General features: G+C 43.2%; 1 protein-coding gene across 2 annotated transcripts in view; it reads left to right on the forward strand.

Moving 5' to 3' along the window:
* The first annotated feature begins 1,611 nt into the window (after window positions 1-1,611).
* The window catches only part of DYRK1A (dual specificity tyrosine phosphorylation regulated kinase 1A), a 107,808-nt gene continuing 95,599 nt past the window's right edge, over window positions 1,612-13,820 (forward strand). The window contains exon 1 of one of the 2 annotated variants that reach the window (XM_060770341.2): window positions 1,612-2,395. The gene's annotated coding sequence lies outside the window, so the exon portion shown is untranslated. Of the gene's footprint in view, window positions 2,396-9,965; window positions 10,040-13,820 lie in introns of those variants that run through there. The other variant, XM_067466714.1, reaches the window with a different exon arrangement.

Consider the following 13,820-nt stretch of genomic DNA (forward strand, 5'->3'; position numbering starts at 1 on the left):
GGGGTCAGCCTAAAAAGGGGGCTGAAAAACTAGGCTTATACTCGAGTATATACAGTATATCTACAACTACATCATTGTATACATCATTGCTTAAGCAGCTGAGAGGGAAAAGAAAGGGGCCTGAGGCTGTTAGGAATGGTGGGAGCTGATGTCCAAAACACCTGGAGGGAAGGCCCAAGTGTGCCCATAGATCTGCAGTGTACCATTAATGCAATTTGAGGCCACTTTAACTGCCATGATCCCCTGCTTTGGAATACAGGGAGTTGTAGTTTGGCGAGGCCCCAGATTTCATTAGCAGAGGCTTGTCAAAGTAGCATGGCGATTAAAGTGGTCCCTAATGGCAGGAACTCAACCCCAAAACTAGGGCCAAATAATGCGGTGTGGAACCATATAATGCAGTTCCAAACCGCATTATTAGGCAGCGAAAATCCAGCCTGGGAGGTGTTTAAAATCTCCCAGCGAGGGCGAGAAGGCGCCCCTGCAAGCGAGGAGGCTGCCCTGGCCCCTTCTTTCCTTCCTTCGGGGCGCCTTCCTGGCCCTCCTCCTTCCCTTGCGCCGGGTCTTCGGGGCTCCGTCTCCGCCAAGGCCCCATGGCTCCCATCCTCGGTAGAGAGGCCTTGGCGCCACCGCGGGCGAACGGGTGCCGGGCCTCGCCTTTTCCCCTTTCAGCAGCACTGTCAGAAAGAAACCCAGCGGCACACTCCCCTTCCTCTCGCTCCGGCCTTTGTATGATATCCATTTGACGGAGATGCTTGTCCGAAGCCACTTGGACCACACCGCGGAGACGGAAGAACACCACAGCGAGTCGGCACCGAGCACGGATGTGAGAGGCCTGCGGTCCCTTCTTTTCTTCCTTCTCCTCACCTTGAAGCGGGACTGCTCCGTCCCGTCCCCATGGCAACCCGCGAGAAGACCCACCAGGAAGGCAGGCAGGCAGGCAGGCAGGCAGGCGCGAGGGGTAGCCCCAGTACCGCGTGCGTGCGCGCGCGCGCTCCTGCTCGCAGGCTCCTCGGAATTTATAACAACAGGAACGAAGCAGCAGTCGCCAAGGCGACCAAGCTCCGCCTCCTTCGACCCATTCCCTTTCCCTCCCTTTCCTCAAGCGCGGATTCCCGCCTGGCAGCGGGCGGGGCCCTGACGGCATGATTGACAGGAACGAAGCACTAGTCGCCAAGGCGACCAAGCTCCGCCTCCTTCGACCCATTCCTTTCCCTCCCTTTCCTCAAGCGCGGATTCCCGCCTGGCAGCGGGCGGGGCCCTGACGGCATGATTGACAGGAACGAAGCACTAGTCGCCAAGGCGACCAAGCTCCGCCTCCTTCGACCCCTTCCTCTTTCCTCAAGCGCGGATTCCCGCCTGGCAGGGGCGGGGCCGTGGCGGCGTGATTGACAGTTGTCATAGTAACAGGCTCTCCCGGCCGCCATTTTGTCAGTTGGGCCTCTTTAAAAAAAGATTTTTTTTTTTACAATTTCCCCCCTCTTCCCGCCTAAATGAGCTAATTTCCGAGTGGGTTATATTAGAAATCCCCTCACGGAAGCTTTACTTTTTTAAATATATATATATTATTTTGAGGTAGTTGAGGTTTTATTTTTTTTGAAATCTGATTCTCGTCAGCGGAGGCCGAAAGGAGCAAGCGAGGCGGCTGCGCGCGCACTCCCGCCCGCCCGCGTGAGAGAGTGAGTGTGTGTGTGTGGCTGGAGCTTAGTTCCAGAGAAGCCGGCAGTGAGGAGGGAGGGGAAGGAGCGAGAGCGAAGGAGGGAGGGAGAGAGAGAGAGAGAGAGGGGAGGAGAGCCAGCCAGCCAGCGAGCGAGCGAGCGAGCGAGGAGTTTCCCGGGGGCTCGGTTCAAGCGCCGCGCTGTCCTCCTTCCTTCCTGCCTCTGCCTTCCTCGCTCGGCCCGGCCTCACCGCAGCCGTTGAAGCCTCCTCCTCCTCCGCCGCCGCCACTGCTACTCCGACGCTGGGTCCGGGCCCAGGCTGGCCGTTCGCTGCGCAGGTTTGGAACGCGCGCCATTTTGTGAGCGAGAGGAAAGACAGCCTTCCCGGCCAGGAAACGCCGCGGATCCGCCCGCCGGGCCGGGCCACCTCCCTTCTTGCCTGCCTGCCTACCTCCCTCCAAAAGGGAGGGAGGGAGGGAGGGGGTGCGTGGTTGGCTCCGCTCCGGGGCCACGAAGGCCCTGAAGAACAAGGAGGAGGAGGAGGAGGAAAAGACGACAGCGGGGACGCCGCTGAGGGCTGGGCCGAGCCGGACCTCCGCGGCTTGAGGCGGGGAATGAACTGAGGGCGCCTCCCGCCACTGCCGCCGCCGCCGGGAAAGGAGGCCTCGGTCGGGATTATTGCAGGCCCTGCGGACAGGAACCCGAGGAGGACGGGGAGGCGGCCACCGCCCCAGACCCGGGTAAGTGAGTGAGTGAACGAGTGAGTGAGTGGCGGGGCCTCCGCGGCGAAGAGAGGGAGGCTGAGGAGGGCCGCTGCCATCTTGAAGAGGAGGAGGAGGAGGCCGGCCTGGAGGAAAGCGGGAGGCAGCGGCGCCGGCTTCCTCCCTTCCTCCGATCAGGCAGGGAAACCGCGAAGGCGCCGGAGGAGGCCTGGCTGAGAGGGATCCATGGCGCGCACCTGGGCTACGAAGGAAGGCCCTGCTTTTATTTTTTGGGGTGGGGGGAGAAGTGGACAGGTGGGCCTCCCCCTCCTCTCTACTTTCCCGCCCTCCGCACCTGTTGTCGGGCTGTTTGGACGGTGTGGCAGCCCAGGCTGACGAGGAGAAGTGTTTCTGTCAGCCGAGGGCCGCTGCAGCACGTACCTGTCCTATCTACTGTGTCACTCAGAGGGAGAATGCACCTGAACGGGGGGAAATCAGGACTGGTTCTCAATTTATAATTAAAAAAAATCATTCCTAGACCACCCTTTCACCCCCCAAAGGACTCGATCTATAACTTAGGAGGGAATGATTTGGATTGGGATCGTTAATTGAAATTTATTCTTCTCTCTCAGTATAGGCTGAATGGCCATCGTCCTGGGGTGTTTTGATTGTGTGTTCCTGCATGGCAAGGGATGGACTGGATGGTCCTTGTGGTCTCTCCCAACTTTTTGATTCTTATGGGGAAAGAACTAGGGTTTTTTTTTTTTTTTTTACAATTATTTCTATATTATGAGTTCAAATTACAGGAAAGGAGATTCCGCCTCAACATTAGGAAGAACTTCCTAACTGGGAGAGCTGTTCAACAGTGAAACTTTCTGCCCTGGAATGAGGTGGAGGCTCCTTCTTGGGAGGCTTTTAAGCGGAGGCTGGATGGTCTTCTCTCAGGGGAGCTTTGATTGTGTGTTCCTGCATGGCAAGGGATGGACTGGATGGTAGTCTCTCCCAATTCTTTGATTCTTATGGGCAAAGAAGCAGGGGGGCTAAGGTAGTTATTTCTGAATTATGAGTTCTAATTACAGGAAAGGATATTCTGCTTAGACATTAGGAAGAACTTCATAAGTGTGAGAGCTGTTCAGCAGTGGAACCCTCTGGCCCAGAGTATGATGGAGGCACCTTCTTCGGAGTCTTTTAAACAGAGTCTGGATGACCATCCATCTGGGGTACTTTGATGGTGTGTTTTAGCATGGCAAGGGAGGACTGGATGGCCCTTGTAGTAATTTCCAACTCTTTGATCCTTATGGGCAAAGAAGTAGGGGTGTTTTGGTAGTAATTTCTGAATTATGAGTTCAAATTACAGGAAAGCAGATTCCGCATGAACATTTGGAAGAACTTTCTAACGGGGAGCTGTTCAGCAGTGGAACTCTCTACCCCGGAGTGTGGCGGAGGCTCCTTCTTCAGAGACTTTTGAACAGAGGCTGGATGGTTTTCTGTCTGGGGTGCTTTGATTGTGTATTCCTGCTTGGCAAAGGAGGGACTGGATGGGCCTTGTAGTCTCTTTAAACTCTTTGATCCTTATGGGCAAGGAAGTCGGGGTTTTTTGGTAGTAATTTCTGAATTATGAGTTCAAATTACAGGAAAGCAAATTCCGCCTGAACATTTGGAAGAACTTTCTAACGGAGAGCTGTTCAGCAGTGGAACTCTCTACCCTGGAGTGTGGCGGAGGCTCCTTCTTCGGAGACTTTTGAACAGAGGCTGGGTGGTTTTCTGTCTGGGGTGCTTTGATTGTGTATTCCTGCTTGGCAAAGGAGGGACTGGATGGGCCTTGTAGTCTCTTTAAACTCATTGATCCTTATGGGCAAAGAAGTAGGGGTTTTTTGGTAGTAATTTCTGAATTATGAGTTCAAATTACAGGAAAGGAGATTATGTCCTAAACATTAGGAAGGACTTCCTAACTGTGAGAGCTGTTCAGCAGTGGAACTCTGCTCTGGAGTGTGGTTGAGGCTCCTCCTTCGGAGGCTTTTGAACAGAGGCTTGATGGTCTTCTGTCAGGGGTGCTTTGATTGTGTGTTCCTGCATGGCAACGGATGAACTGGATGGTGGTCTCTCCCAACTCTTTGATTCTTATTGTGCAAAGAAGGAGCGGGGCTTTTGGTAGTTATTTCTGAATTATGAGTTCAAATTACAGGAAAGCCGATTCTGCCTGAACATTAGGAAGAACTTTGTAACTGTGAGAGCTGTTCAGGAGTGAAACTCTGCTCCTTAGTGTGGTGGAGGCTCCTTCTTTGGAGGCTTTTGAACAGAAGCTGGCTGGCCATCAGTCCAGGGTGCTTTGATTGTGTGTTCCTGCATGGCAAGGGATGGACTGGATGGCCCGTGTAGTCTCTTCTAACTCTTTGATTTTTATGGGAAAAGAAGTAGGGGCTTTTTTGTAGTAATTTCTGAATTATGAGTTCAAATTACAGGAAAGCAGATTTTGCCTGAACATTAGGAAGAACTTCCTAACTGTGAGGGCTGGTCAGCAGTGAAACACTCTACCCTTGAATGAGGTGGAGGCTCCTCCTTTGGAGGCTTTTGAACAGAGGCTGGATGGTCTTCTGTCAGGGGTGCTTTGATTGTGTGTTCCTGCATGGCAAGGGATGGACTGGATGGTGTTCTCTCCCAATTCTTTGATTCTTATTTGCAAAGAAGTAGGGGGGCTTTTGGTTGTTCTTTCTGAATTATGTGTTCAAATTACAGGAAAGGAGATTCTGCCTGAACATTAGGAAGAACTTCCTAACTGTGAGAACTGTTAAGCAGTGAAACACTCTGCTCCGGAGTGTGACGGAGGTTCCTTTGGAGGTTTTGAACAGAGTCTGGATGGCCATCCGTCCGGGGTGCTCTGATTGTGTGTTCCTGCATGGCAAGCAATGGATTGGACGGCCCTTTTAGTCCCTTCCAACTCTTTGATTCTTATGGGCAAAGAAGTGGGGGGGGGGGGGTTGGTAGTTTTTTCTGAATTATGAGTTTAAATTACAGAAAAGGAGATTCCACCTGAACATTAGGAAGAACTTCCTAACTGTGAGAGCTGTTCAGCAGTGAAACACTCTCCCCTGGAATGTGGTAGAGGCTTCTTCTCTAGAGGCTTGAACAGAGGCTGGATGGTTTTCTGTCCGGGGTGCTTTGATTGTGTGTTCTTGCATGGCAAGGGATGGACTGGATGGCCCTTGTAGTCCCATCCAACTTTTTGATTCTTATCGGCAAAGAAGTAGGGTTTTGTTAGGGTAGTTTTTTTCTGAATTTGGAATTGAAATTACCGAAAAGAAGATTCTGCCTGAATATTTGGAAGAACTTTCCAACTGTGAGAGCAGTGGGACTCTCTGCTGCAGTGTGTGGTGGAGGCTCCTTCTTCAGAGGTTTTTGAATAGAGGCTGGATGGTCTTCTGTCAGGGGTGCTTTGATTATGTGTTCCTTCATGGCAAGGGAGGGACTGGATGGCCCTTGTAGTTTCTTCCAACTTTTTGATTCTTATTTGCAAAGAAGTAGGGTTTTTTTGGTAGTATTTTTCTGAATTATGAGTTCAAATTACAGGAAAGGAGATTCCGCCTGAACATTAGGAAGAACTTCCTAACTGTGAGTGCTATTCAGCAGTGAAACTCTCTGCCTTGGAATGAGGTGGAAGCTCCTCCTTTGGAGGCTTTTAAACAGAGGCTTGATGGTCTTCTGTCAGGTGTGCTTTGATTGTGTTACTGCATGGCAGGGGATGGACTGGATGGCTCTTGTGGTCTCTTCCAACTTGTTGATTCCTATGGGCAAAGAAGTAGGGGTCTTTCTGGTAGTTATTTCTGAATTTTGAGTTCAAATTACAGGAAAGGAGATTCCGCCTGAACATTAGGAAGAACTTCCTAACTGTGAGAGCTGTTCAGCAGTGGAACTCTTTGCCCCGGTGTGATGGAGGCTCCTTCTTCGGAGTCTTTTAAACAGAGGCTGGATGGCCATCCGTCCAGGATGCTTTGATTGTATGTTCCATCATGGCAAGGGAAGGACTGGATGGCCCTTGTAGTCTTTTCCAACTCAATGATTCTATGATTCTACTGAGCATAATGGGACTTGTCCCCAGAAAAGGGCATGTAGGATCACATGCTTATTTACCTTTCATTTCTATTGAAAATAATAGGCTATTGGTTTAATATTAATTTTAATAAGTGCAGGTGAGATGCATGTTGATTTTGATCAGCTGCTTGCTCATGCTCTTCTCTAAAAAAGACAAAGATTAAGCATCTTACAAAAGATATCAAAGTTAAAATCAAGAAAAATATATAATATAAAATAGGTTCTTTGTGAAAAAATTAAGAAGCAAATGAGCTGACTTAAGGCAAATCTTTAAGTCACATGTCATTTCACCTCTGGGAGTAGAGAAACTTGTTCATGAAAAAAATGGATAAGGTTAAGGCTAGGTGGGCCTCACTGAGTACAGCATTCTTGATATATGGATCTGTGCATACTTTTTCTTCTTCCAACATCTGTAGTGGAAGTTACTTCTTCGGAGGCTTTTAAACAGAGGCTTGATGGCCATTTGTCAGGGTACTTTTCCTGCATGGCAGGGGGTTGAACTAGATGGTCCATGGAGTCTTCCAACTCCTGTGATTTTATGATTCTTTGAATGGCTGTGTTGGCCACTAAATACTTAGCCATTTTTTCCCTTCAAGCCACTTTGCTACTAGAAAACTTTTTTTCTTAATAGATGTATACTCTGTTTAATTTGTTATCATCTCTATAGTAACATATATCCACTTAATTTTTGTATATATACATGTATTGAAGTAATTTTTGTGTGAATACTAGGCCAGGTTTTCTTATTAACAGAAGCTGAGGTCTCTTAGAATGCACTTCTAATACACATGTCAAGGGCGTAAGTCCCATTGAAGTCAATTCATGGGATTGGTGTGCTGTTATGATTAACTCCAAATACATATAACCAACCATAATATCATTTTGGATAGTATAACAAAAATTTGGAACTGTAATGTAATTTGGACTGTACAACAAAACATTAAGTTAAATGTGAACTTGAAAGTCTGCATAACTTCATATTTCTAATGAAGTGCTGTGTATGTGAGAGAACTAACCAATGTCATGTCAAAAAGATTAGCACCCAAGTCCTAGACACTTGTGTTAGTGTGTATATGTACAAGCGGACTTAATGACATGGAAAATATTGCTCTGGATATGAATGGTCAATTCTGGCAAATTAAGTTTTGAGATTGTGTATATTGTGTCTGCCTTGCTAGTTCAAAAAGGAGTCTAGGAAGTTTTTTTCACAGACAAAACAATTCAGAACTATTTTGATAGAAAGATTGTGCCTTTATTGTGTTTAAAGAGAGTAAGGTTTGCCATTCCTAAATACCCTAAATGTATTAGATCCTTTATGATTTTTGGGAGCTAAGCAGGGTTAGTCATGGTTAGTATTTGGGTAGGAGACTGCTGTAGTGTATTTTTCTGAGGAAGGAAGTGGCAAAACCACCTCTGATATTCCTTACCTAAGAAATCCCTATGAAATCAATGGGGTCACCAACTCGACAAGTGACTTCGGAACATGTGTGCATTCAAGCTTTATGGAACCATATATTGGCCACAGCAGAATTTGAAACTTGAATGCTGACTATGTTACTCTACTTCTGAAAGTGTCATGGCAGTTTGGATTGTATTAAAATTACATGTTTTTAAGTACTGCATTAGTCCCCTTAGCTTGGAAAATGTTCCACTTTTCATAGCTCAACATAGTTCAGCTATTAATTGTATCAAATTAATTTAACTCCAGTTTTTAATACAAGGAAAGGATTTTTATTTCTGATTGATTTGTTTATTGGCAAAAGCATGGGAAGAAATATTAAACAGATAGCACAATTCTATGTATTCTTATTCAGAAGTAATTTCCACTGATTTATTTGGTATTAATCCCAAAGCCATGTAAGAAATGCAGCCACAGAGTATAAACTTTAGGCTATCTTATTCTAGTGTGTTACTAACATTACCACTCTGTCTAATCAACCAAGCTAATTTGCTATTATTTCATGAAATATTGAAAGTAATACATAAGAGGGCAACATGTATGGTTTAGTTGAACTGCACACAAACTTGAGTTACCAAACCAAAGTTCTCAGTTCTGAAGTGAATCATCTGAAAAAATAAATACATAGACAACTGCATCCATATAATGAATAATTTGTGTATGTAAGGATTTTTACTACATTTTGTTCCTTGTGGTAATTTGACTTAGGCTCCTTCCACACAACTGAATAAATCCCACATTATCTGCTTTGAACTGGAATATATGGCAGTGTGGACTCAGATAACCCAGGCCCCTTCCAGACAGCAGTAAATCACGGGTTTTAAACAGGGGCAAAAACTCCCAGGACTTACAAGAGGTCCCCATACAGACCTGTTGGTCCCAGGATTTCCGCCTTCGTTGTCCAGACTAGATGCTTTGTTGCAAGATTTAGAGACTCCCAAGATGGCTGTCATGTGACTTCCAGCAAAAACTTCAGCGTTTTTTTAATAAAAAAACTCAAGATGTGGATATGCAAAGAATCACTGCAGTGAATCACTGCAAAAGTTCTGTTCTTTGTCCTGGTCAGAAAAACTGTGCCCTCCAGATGTTTCATGCCACACAAACAAAGTTTACTGTGTAGGACCACTTTTTGCCCAAGTCAACACGGCACAATCAAACGGGAACAAACACCTTCAGGCCAGGAACAGAATTTTGTCATTATTGACACTTTTTAGATCCTGGCTGCCTGGCCATCTGTCCAGACAGATTTGGTTGTGTATACGAACCCACACGATCCCTTCGATCATCTGGGGAGGCCCTGCTCTCGATCCCACCAGCATCGCAGGCGCGGTTGGTGGGGACTAGTGAGAGGGCCTTTTCGGTGGTGGCCCCTTGACTCTGGAACTCACTCCCTAAAGACATCAGACAAGCCCCAGCCTTGGCAGTCTTTAGGAGGAGCTTGAAGACATGGTTGTTCCAGTGTGCCTTCCTTGAATAATGATCCCATAGCACTTTGTCCTCCAAAGCACTTTACACTTTTTAGATTTGCTCGTATGCCCTCCCACAAACGCCACTATCACCTTTCATCCATGTCCCAGCATTATTTCAATTTTAACTTTACATTTGGCCTTCCCATTGTTTTTAATTGCGTGTGGTCTTATTGATAATGTTGTATATTTTATTGTCTATGTTTTATTTTAATTGCTTGTACTGTTGTTGTTTTGCTTGTATTGTTGTATTTGGGCTCGGGCTCATATAAGCCGCACCAAGTCCCTTGGGGAGATGGTAGCAGGGTACAAATAAAGTGTTGTTGTTATTATTATTATTATTATTATTATTATTATTTGTGGCATCAAACAACAGGGTGCTGTTCATGGATTATACATGGACGTTCCTGATTGCTCTTCTTGTGAAAAATATACAACATTGATTAGGGGGCCACAACTTTGTCCTGGCCAGAGAAAATGTGCCCTCCACACGTTTCATAAAGTTTCTGGCACACAAAGTTTTTGCGTTCTACTGAACTATCACCTTCTTTTTAGAAATCGACCAATCAGGAACAAACATCTAAAACCCAGGAACAAACCTAGATAAAAAATCATGTGATTTCTGATTGCTGGGACATATAAAGATTAAAAGCTGGAGCTATAGAAATAGTAAGTACAGTCTACTATGTATCCATATTCAAAAGAAAATTCCCTTGAGTTTGGGGGTACCACGTCTCATATAATTGGGATACTTAGCAGCCTTAGTGATTTTAAAGGCAAAGTTCACAATCCTGTGCATATTTATTCAAAAGTAAATGCAGATGTGATCTGAGGAGCTTTTTTGTAGAATGTGTTCACAATCTGCAGTTAATATAGCCGCTTATAAACATTACACAAGTAAATTCATATAAAAGACTACATTTCAGAAGAGATTTTATTAAGCTGATTGAATCTAATGTGGGAAAAGTTTTTGAAATATATTAGGATTAATTGTATTGTAGTTGTACACATTATTTCGAGTACAGGGCTAAAGAAAATAAGTTTGATTTTTGTTTCATTTTGACATGTGTACATGTAATGAAAGAAAAAGAGTAATTATGCAGAAATTAACTTATCTAATTTTGGGGAAAAAACTGTTGTTTGCCTTATTGATATGTTTCTCTAAGAAACTCTATGAAATCAGGATTGTCTTCTCTTATCCTCAAGAGGTTGTGATAAGGTGAGGATTTTTAAACTCACTGAATTATAACAATTGTATAGATGCCTACTTGGAAATCTGTTGCATTAATATGGTAGCTCCCTGTCCAGCGAATAAATTCAGTAGACTTTTTCTTAAGTGAGTATGATTACAGCTTTAAGATTAAAGCTAATTGTTAATCACAGTTCATGTAAATCTACTGAATTCAGAGAAGTACAAGTTCCATTGATCGAGTATACTTCACTTTGGACTAATAACTTGATTTACCCCTTTGTATGTAAAACATGGAGTATTTTATTTTGGAGACATGTATGCTGACTAAAAGGTCTGTAAATTTAGTTTTGTTCTACTAAATCTTTTAATAGCTAGTAAACTCTTCTTGTAGAGTATTGAATTTCTAGAACTCTTTGGAACGTGAATAAAGTTTGTTAAAAGACAGTTTGGCTGCATTTGCAGATACAGGTTCAAAAGCGTTCCCAATCATTTAAACTGTTTACCTGGAATACTTCAGGTAATCATTATTATTTATTCTTAGACATTCTATAAGATAGACAAACGTTTTTTTCCCAATCCATCTGTTTTTATTCAATTGTTTCCAACTTTACAGCAAAGATCAATACAAACTTATCCAGATAGACAAACTTTTCTGTATACTATATTTAGCATTACTTTCATAGTTAGCATCCTCAAATTCATCTTCCAGCATGATTTTATTTCCATTTAGTAACAATTTTAGATAAAACCTTGATTCTATTGACATTTTTGGTAACTTTGGAAAATTCAGTTTGGATCAACTAAATTAGTTTCCACTCATTTTAATGTCCTTTTAGTTATGTTGTAGACAAAGCTTAATGAGCAGAGCAACTATGAGGGCCAGAGTGAGCTGAATCATTGTCTTCTACCACATCCTGAGCCCTGCTAGTTTGCAACAACCAGGGTAGATTATTTATTTATTTATTTACTGCATTTATATACCACTTTTCTCAACCCTGAGGGGACTCAAAGTGGTTTCCAACATAATAGTGGCAAAATTCAATACCATACATACTTGTGAAAGATGTGTGTGTGTTTAAATTTAATCCTCTCTGAAAGTAATGAAGACTAGCTATGTAAAGTTGGTTTAGCAGTTGGACTGAGATCAGTGTTGACTTCAGGTTGCAGTCCTCTGTGCATGTATGTGGAGTAAGTCTGGTTAAAATTCAATTACTTTTATTTTTGAGTAGAAATATATGATTGCATTGTAATTTTTATTTGTTTTTAATTGATACCTGATTCCTTGGTGCACTTGTTTAATTGATACCTGATTCCTTGGTGCACAAGTGTGTGACTAGGCATGCTTATTTGAAAGGAAACATCATTGAACTCTGTGACAGCTGAGTGAACCTTGATTGGGTCCTTTTTATAGAACTAATGTCTGGAGCTTATTGTTATAGGATACACAGTGATCATCACTACTTTTAACTGGGTGTGTGTGAATATTGATATCTCAAGGTATGGAGTTTTGTGTGTACTTACTGACCATGATAATTGAATGGGATCTCAAAGTTCAACTGAAAACTAGTTAAAGGTTGGATTGCCCCTAATCATGTTTACTACTTGAAGTATCTGGTGACTGTTGTGGAAGAGTAGTACTGAAGTAGAGGGCCTTTTGATCTGTTACAGCACAAATGCTCTTGGGTGCTTGTAGTGGTTGAAAATAGTTTTAAAGGAACATATTGTGAAGTGATTTTAGAACATATTATAATGATACTAAATCTACAAAAATGTCATAAACTTTAGCTTGATTGGTAAAAATTGATTTCTAGGTACACAGCTTGAGTTTCTCATGGAGCACATCTACACTTACCACGTCCTTCAGTTTCAAGAAGGTATTAAAGAAAGTAATCATCCCATGCTGTGTGGGATGATTACTTAGGAAATCCTAGATCCATTTTGAGGCCTGGATAGTTACTACACACATTGCAGAAACCGACCTTGAGCTGGTTCCAGGATCTGGGGCTTGACAGCATCAGAGAATGTGTTGTTTTTACTTTCTGCTCCAGAAAGTGCATGCACACATCAGTGGAGCACTTTGGGTGTCCACATAACAATTCACATTCTGTGGAGCCAATTTCACTCTATGATGTAGTTTACATTGGAATACAGTGATGCATATTAAGGGCTTTCTTTCAAACTTTCTCCTGACTTTGCTTATGTTATTTTAAAGTCCTTAATGGACTGTGCAGCATATTGTTGCAGGTATGCTATCTAGTTGCTTCAGTTTGAAACTAGCTTCAAATTGCATTTAAATGGTCTGCGTAAATGGGGTTCTGGTTTCTGTCCCATCATAAGCATCCATATCTACCCTTTTTCTTGCTTCAGTTTTCCTTTGAATGTCTTCAGTTTGGCTTTCAGAGCCTTTGGCTTTCAGAGCCTTTCCCTAACACAGTTGGATGCAACAGTTTACTTATTCAGCCACCCTTCCTTTCTGTGGTTCCCAGTGATACTGGCTAGGGACAATAAGGTAAGAGGGGAAGTGTCAGGTTGTAGCTGATCTAGAGGACATTAATTCATACTTCAGTCGTGAAGTGAACAGAAGGAAACATTCTTCTGTAGTAGACAAATCCAGGCATAGTTACTTTGTTTAAGCATAGTATTTAATAATGATGAGTCATGTTTTATATTATGTTAATTTAGCTGCAACAGTAACATAGGTAGTAAATTTTGCTCTATGTATTTAATCATTTCCAGCATTTATACATCAATGTCATTAAAAAAATCTCAATATGGTTAACAATAAAAAGTACAGTAGAATAGTGTTCAGAGATAAAATATTAAAGCAATGAAATAAATAAACAAATAATAAACAAAAAACAAAACAATTAAAAAAGGACAAATAGGGTAAATAATTCATGATTAGAATGTTTCTTTTAAAATGCTTTTCTATAAAAATCAAGTTTATTAACCTCTTAGTTAACTGGATTGCGAAACTTTCCTCACTCACTATTGAGTATTGAAACTAGACTAAAGAATAAGAATGTAATCCACTGTCATCCACTCATACTCCCCTTTTAGACTTGTGAAAGGAGAGAAGAATGATCTGATTCTTTGTAAAGTTGTTTATTTTTTGTTAAAGTTACGTGTATTGAGTTATCTAAATAATGAGAACAAACTGTTGACTAGAAAGGCAGTCTGTTGTTGGATCTCAAGTGGCACTCCAGGAAGGTGTGGGGGGAAGAGTATGTTGGGACAAGAAAAGGCTCGTAACATCAG

The sequence above is a fragment of the Anolis sagrei genome, chromosome 3 (genome assembly GCF_037176765.1).
Source record: "Anolis sagrei isolate rAnoSag1 chromosome 3, rAnoSag1.mat, whole genome shotgun sequence".
NCBI classification, from domain to species: Eukaryota; Metazoa; Chordata; class Lepidosauria; order Squamata; family Dactyloidae; genus Anolis; species Anolis sagrei.